This window comes from Lactuca serriola, chromosome 5 (assembly GCF_051521515.1).
Source record: "Lactuca serriola cultivar US96UC23 chromosome 5, Lser_US96UC23_V15, whole genome shotgun sequence".
Taxonomy (NCBI): Eukaryota; Viridiplantae; Streptophyta; class Magnoliopsida; order Asterales; family Asteraceae; genus Lactuca; species Lactuca serriola.
In genome coordinates, this window is record NC_136412.1 from 1,277,178 (window position 1) to 1,284,693 (window position 7,516).

A 7,516-nucleotide genomic window follows, 5' to 3' on the forward strand; every position below is an offset into this window, starting at 1 on the left:
TCGTGGTTGTATGGTATGTGGTACGATGGGGGAACTCACTAAGCTTTGTGCTTACGGTTTTCAGTTTTGGTTTCAGGTACTTCGTTTTTAAGGGAAAGGAGTCGGCTTGATCGCAGTGCATCACACTATGGTTTTCCGCACATGAGATCTTTAGGATTACACTATGATATTGTTTCAAGATAACACATTTTGATTATTTCTACTTTGGTTTTGACATTTCATGATATTATCGATGTTTTCGTATACTATTGATTTTATAATAACTTATTTAAAAAGTGAAATTTTTGGCCTTGAATTTTAGGATGTTACAAGTTGGTATCAGAGCCTTGGTTTGAGGGATTCAGACATACTTTCGGGTTTGTTTGGACTCAAACTAAGGACTTGGTATGAAAATTTTTCAAGTAAAATCATTTTATAAAAAGAAGTCTGAGATGAGAAATGAGCTTTGAAAAGAACAAGGTGTGTGATGCGTGCAATCAGCCGAGCTCAAGTAAGATTTCCCGAAGATACCTATACATGTTGTGATATGATTTTGAGAGCTGTATGCTAGATTAGGGCTAAGGATCTAGGAAGGATGCCTTATATGCATATTGTATGTGCTTGTAGATTTGCATGCTAGTACTGATCGGTTAGTGATAGGATAGTCTATTTAGGTTATGCCTGATTGTATGAGCCTTTGAATTGCATGTACAAATTCTTGATTAGAAGATAGAACAGTTTGATTGTATTATGATGGTTAGATTTTCCATTGTCTGAATGCTGCTTGCTTTGTGCTTTGTGGGACTCTTAGTAATTTGAGCTAGCTATATTCATGAGGTAGCTAGTTGACATTACTGGGAATCTTTCAGCAGCAGAGGACTGGGTGAGTTCGGGAACCTAGGAAAGCCAAGGATATGTTTTAGTGGGTTAGTAGTGAGGCTTAGTGAGACTTGGGTGTACCAGTTTGAGGAAGTGACTTGGAGGATTCGGTAGGATTGCTGAGGAAAGTATGGATAGGTGTGGAAGGTAGTATTAGGCCCATACTACTGAATGCACAGGATCCATACTTGAATCGGTGACAGTCTTGGAGAATCTGAGAAGCTTCAGGGAAGAGTTTGTGACCTAGTTTGGGGACAGAGGATGTTCCAGTTTTGCAGCTTAGCCATTGCTAAGCGAGCTAGTGAGCGTGACAGGGTGTCAGATCCTAAAGTGTATGAGTTCCATGAGGTTGCAAATGCGAGATCGATTTGGAGCACTTTGAGAAGAGGGGTTCGTGCTAGGTGCGTATAGTAAAGGGTCCTAGGAAGAGACCCATGATTTCTGATCATCAGGTGAAAGTCCAGCAGGGTCGAAGTCAGTGCAACACGTACGGGAAAATGCACAAGGGAGTTTGTCGCTCCAAGGGTTTAGGCTGCTACAGGTGTGGCAGGGTTGTTCATGTTAGCGAAAGGTGATAAGGATTCTTGGGTATATTTAGATCTTTGGAATCTCAGTTCGGTATGGTGTTAAGTACCCAAGAACGAAACTCAGATTTGGGTTCCGGCTTAGGAGCAGAGTCTGAACCAGTCGATGCGCGATCGCAGAAGTTCATCTCATTAAGGATTACTTGCAAAGTTATGGGAATGGACATTAGTGGTCTTTCGTTCAGTCAGGGAAAGGACTTTGGGAGCCCTCGGTAGTCGTCTCGAGGCCTTTCGGGCCCGACTTGTCGCGGGGGGAGTTAGGGGTTCATTTGGAACCCATGGTCTGTGGACCCTTAGAATCCTTCGGGAAGGAAGATCCTATAGCTGGTTCCTGTCATCAAGATCAGGATTTTGTTAGATGTTCGCGAGTATGTCATCTTTTTCCACTTCAAGTGGATATTGGGAATCTTTACCACTTCATAATTTTGAGTGAGTTTGGACAAGTCAGATATTAGGTCGGTTTCTGCTATGGTCTAGGTTTTCAAGGATTGTCATAAGCCAATCTGCATGCTGGAAGTCCTTGATGAACCTACAGAGGGATGTATCTTGCGGAGTGGATTCTACGTGTACCGTTCTCATTCCGGATCTTTGTCAAGATCTGTGCTAGAGTATTATTCAGAGAATATTGGGTCAGGAGTAGAGCGATAGTTCTCCAGTGAAGTCAGGGTTTGGTGGTTCTATCATTGTTTGGGTATGGTCGTTAGCTGTCTATGGAAGAACTTTGGAGTTCAAGGCACCACTGTTTCTAGGGAAGGATTGGTAGCATGAAGATAGTGGAGTCAGTTGCGAGTGTTAGACGCATGGGTGTTCGGTCATTGGATGTTCAAGAGAATTGAATTTCTCTCATGGGTTGTGTTCAGTTAGAGTTCAGTGGTGCTACAAGATTGGAAGTGAGAACGAGGATTCGTCAGCCAAGGTGAGAATTAAGGCCTCCAATGGTCAGCATGAGAGGTGGGCTGAGGTGTCAAACTTGACCAGGTTTCAAGAGTACTCTTCAAGATTTCCGAGTATGGGCGATCTTAAGGTTTAACCGGTGATTAATCGCTATCATTGGTAAGAACATGTTGTCATCAGTGGGATACTTTAAAGCGAGAAGGATTGGGAATCCTTAAATTCTCGCGTGCCGTGAAGAGTTAGTCGAATCTAAGTGGGGGAGAGACTTTTTATAAAGTTCTCCAATGTGAGTTCTAGTTGCGCAGCGTGCAATCTCTTTGTCACCTTGTCAACCAGAAAAGTATTCTAGTCGATCCGGCCAAGATAGAGGTCATGATGCAGCGAGAGATTCTGAGGTCTCCAACTGAGATTCGGATTTTCCTGGGTCTAGCAGGTCATTACCAGAGATTTATATGGGACTTCTCCGAGATTACGGTTCCTTTGACCCGACTGACCAAGAAATCGATGGCCTTTCGCTGGGGCCTGAGCAGCAGGCAACCTTCGAGACTCTCAGACAGTGGTTGTGCGAGGCACCGATTCTCACCCTGCCAGAGGGTGTAGATGATTTTGTGGTTTTCTGTGACGCTTCGATCACGGGTATGGGTGTGGTACTGATATCGTGGGGTTACGTGATAGCAGGTTTCGGGAACCAGTTTAAAGTTCCGGTTAGGACTCATGTTTAGTAGTGTGTTAGGTCGAGTGCGTGCTCGACCGATATGGAGAGTGTTGTAAGTCTGTGGGTGTAGCTATAACATTTACTAGCAGCCAGATAGTGTTAGAGTGTTGTAAGTCTGCGGGTGTAGCCGTAGCATTCATTAGTAGTCAGATAGTGTTAGAGTGTTGTAAGTTTGCAGGTGTAGCCGTAGCATTCACTAGCAGCCAGATAGTGTTAGAGTGTTGTAAGTCTGCGGGTGTAGTCGTAGTATTCACTAGCAGCCAGATAGTGTTAGAGTGTTGTAAGTTTGCAGGTGTAGCCGTAACATTCACTAGCAGTCAGATAGTATTAGAGTGTTGTAAGTCTGCGGGTGTAGCCGTAGCATTCACTAGCAGCCATATAGCGATAGAGTGTTGTAAATCTGCGGGTGTAGCCATAACATTCACAAGGTTGGTAGATAGCACGAGTGCGTTGTTAAGACACGGAAGGAACAGTAGTACCCACCAGTTCGGGTGTAGCAGTGAGCATATGGAAATCCACGGATTGGATTTTGGAATTACCCAGATGGGTTAGACCTGTTTGAGCCAGTGATAAGATTGTAAGAACGCCACTATAGTTATGAGATCATGGAAGCAATAGAATGCTTAAGGTCATTTGGGACATTAGGCTACTAGTGGTCAGGTAGCAATCACTTTTAGTCTTGGATTTGATGATGACAGGATTCGACGCGTGGACCCGTTCGGGTAGATCAAAAAGTTGCAGAGTCGTAGTGGCATGATAACTAGTGGCAACTAGTTCCAGAGAAGGATTTCGTTCAGAAGTCGTGTGAGATGACTAAGTGGGAGCCCTTTGGCTCCGCAGCCGGGCCGGAACCCGGTATTTCCAAGGACTGACGAGTGAATAGGGACCGGGAAGGTCTCAATAGATTTTAGGAAGCAGCTATGTAGCAGCATACTGCTTCGGGCAGTTCAGTGTTCGGGCAGTTTCAACAAATAGGCAGTGTTAGTATTTGTGTTTATGTTGCGAGTACGCATGAGATAGCCTATTTATTGGGAAGTGACAAGTCACTCATAGCGGAATTAGTTGAGCCTTGGCCAAGTATAAGTGATATGCAAGGATTAATGGGTATGTGACCGTGTTTTATAGTGGGAACCGTGAGTGATCAGAAGTTGAGTAGTCAGTTGTGGGATAAATGGACTGGATTCAACGATAATGATTCAATACGAGTGATCTGTCAGGGAATCAGACTATCTCAAGACAGTAGATTTTAGACGAAGTAAATGTGAACTTGTTGTGAGAAATTCGTTCACCCATGAATTTAGGACTTTGCGAAGACTGGTCACGGCTACCCTGAGAAGGCTAGGGTGTGCTCAGGATGGTTACCATGTTACTTGAGTGGTTTGGTGCATAATAAATGGTAAGGAATGATTTCGACGACAAAATCTAATTTAAGTGGGGGAGAGTTGTAACACCCCATTTATTTATTAGAAAAATGAATAAATTAATGAACGAATAGTAGCCCTAAAATAAACAATTATATATCAAAGGATGGTCTTGAAGGACTAATTTTCATAATTTTAGAAGTTGGGGGGTTAAGAGTGTGAATTTCGGACTCAGTTTGTAAATATTTATGAAGATAGGGGCTCCGTGGTAATTATTTGGATTTAATTTGAAAGGAAAAGAGGTAGAAGGGTTGAATATGTCATAATTAAGATATTGGGGGCTAAAGGGGTAATATAGGGAGCTGAATTGTCAAGATTTTAGAAGATGGGGGCTGTTTGGTAATTTATGGGACTTGATTTGAGAGGGATTTTTGAGGCCAGGGTTTAAAAGGTAAATATGGAATTTATTTTGAGATGATTTCTGGATGGAGGGGCTAGATTCGGCATTATGGAAGTACGTTTGGGGGATCGGGGTATATAACCCGTCACCCCTCCCGCTTCAACCCTAACCCTAGCGGCCTCTTATCAGCCGCCACCCTCACCTTCTCATCCAGCCGCCGCCACCATTCCATTAGCCACTTCGCCATCGGGATGTCACCACCACTACCGAACGATGTGTCTAACCGTGGATAACCACTGAGAAAGGTCGAGTGAAGTTGTACCAATTGGAGACCGACGAAACTGATGTCGTGCTTGCTGTCATCATCCCTTCGCCACCTTTTGGCCGCCGCAACGTGCTGATGGAGACGATGTGTATGATTGGAGAGCCGCCGTGATCGAAGAAGCAGTGACGTTCATTGTCGTGAGAGTCGGGAAACGATAATGCGTGTGTTGCTGCCGTCTTTCAATCGATGGTTGCCCTACAGTCGTCGTCGCCCTTCCTTTTCCGCCGATACATTACAACCGATGTTGTGCCGCCGCTGTGGACGTTAGTACCATTGTTGTTCCACCGTTAACCACCCTAAAGGGATCTGTTGCGTGGGTTTCGTGCGTGTTTCCGTATCTCAACCAAGGTTGTGAGTGTTTCAGTCGACACTGTAGGAGCGTCTGGGTGAAGGGCTAACTGGAAAACGATAGAAGACCACCATGACAGCCAACCATGGTGGTTGTTGCCGGGAAAATCTTTTCCGCCACCACTATCCATCGTGAAAGGTGGCTGTGGGCATGTTGTGGTGATTATGCCCGTGTGTTGTGATGGTTTGAGGCTACAAGAGCGTTTTCTTGGCTAAAGATCCGAAGAAGGATCCCACCACCACCACCGTGAGGTGGTGGCTGCCACCATTCGCCACCGCCGGCCACCACAAGGTGGCTGTTCGTGCATTTTATTTTTGATATGTTATTTTAATCTAAGCATTGTAAAATTGTAATAGTGGGTAGAATATTGAAATGAAAACTCAAAATCACCACCGTGAGGTGGTGGCTGCTACCTCCTGCCGCCACTGGCCGCCGCGTCGGGTGGCGGTGTGCCTTGTTTGGTTTGTGGCTCGTTTGGATGTTTGGACAAGGGACTAAAACCCTAATGGGCCTAATAAACCCTAATGGGCCCAATGAAGCCTTAAATGGCCTAAAAGCCTAAACATGTGACTAATGGGCCTAGTGAAACCCTAATGGGCCTAATGAACCTTAACTGATCAGAAGACCTAGCTATTGGGCCTATGGGGCTAAGATGGGGTTTGAAACCCTAATTAGGGTTTAGAAAACCCTAATATTGGATTTATGGGTTTGGACATATCGGGACCCACATTTGGGCCATTGGAATGGAATTGTGTATTAAGCCTAATCACACCATAAGATTTATTTATAAGAGTGATGGACTTAATGGATTAAGTCCTTAATAGGTTAAGTGAGAAATACTTAATCCTAATTGTCATTTCATGTGAAACCCTAATTTCACTTGGGTTTATTGTTGGACCTTTCTATTGGGCCTTGATGATTGGGTTATTAACAGGTCATCCAAGATCAAGCAAATGGACTAGAATAATTAATGGGCTTTGAGTTAAGGTTCATATGATGAGTTAGGCCCAATTTGGAAAATTGGGCCATAGTTTGGGCCTTTATGATTATGTGATATTGGGCCATTAGAATGTTGAATATTGGACTAGCCTAAATGGATGGGCCTTATGGTGAGACCTTATAAAGGTTTGGGCCCAATTAGGAAAATTAGGCCATGTGTTAGGCTTTGACCCATAGTTGACTTTTGAGCCTTGGGATTGAATCAAGCCGAGATAGGGGTAAAGCAGTCTTTTACCCCAACATAGACTTATGAACATGTGTTGGAACCCAATTATTAATTGGGTGATGTTTGATATTGACAGATCGGGAATCTGTCATCCAACAGATGGGATTGTGTCTACGGGACTTTAGCAGTGTGAGGTAAGTTACCTTCTAGTAGAAGTGGGTTTAAGGCAGCAAGGTCGACCCACTAGCAGTTGATTACAGTTGAGATGACCGTCTGTGTGATAATTGTCTGGTTTGCTATTACTTGAGGTGTTCTATGTGTCAATATGTTATGTTCTATGTGATAGCGGTAGTATTAGGGGAATAGTCCCCCGATCGGTTGTTAGGACCGAAGGGTAGGTCGGACACCCCAGATATGTCTGACAACATGTTTATGATATGTTATTATATGATAGTAGTAGGGGTGGAATAGTCCCAGTGACCGAACGAGATAGACCGGAGGGTAGGCAGACACCCCAGAATGGCCTGACACGGGTAGTCAGCACCTCATAATGGCTTGACACGGGTACTCAGCACCCTAGAATGGCTTGACATGGATATGTCGGGCACCCCAGAATTGCCTGAAAGTATGTATGCTACGTGGTTGTATGGTATGTGGTAGGTCGGACACCCCAGATATGTCTGACAGCATGTTTATGATATGTTATTATATGATAGTAGTAGGGGTGAAATAGTCCCTGTGACCGGGTGAGATAGACCGGAGGGTAGGCAGGCACCCCAGAATGGCTTGACACGGGTAATCAGCACCCCAGAATGGCTTGACAAGGGTAGGTCGGGCACCCCAGAATCACTCGGCAGTATGTATG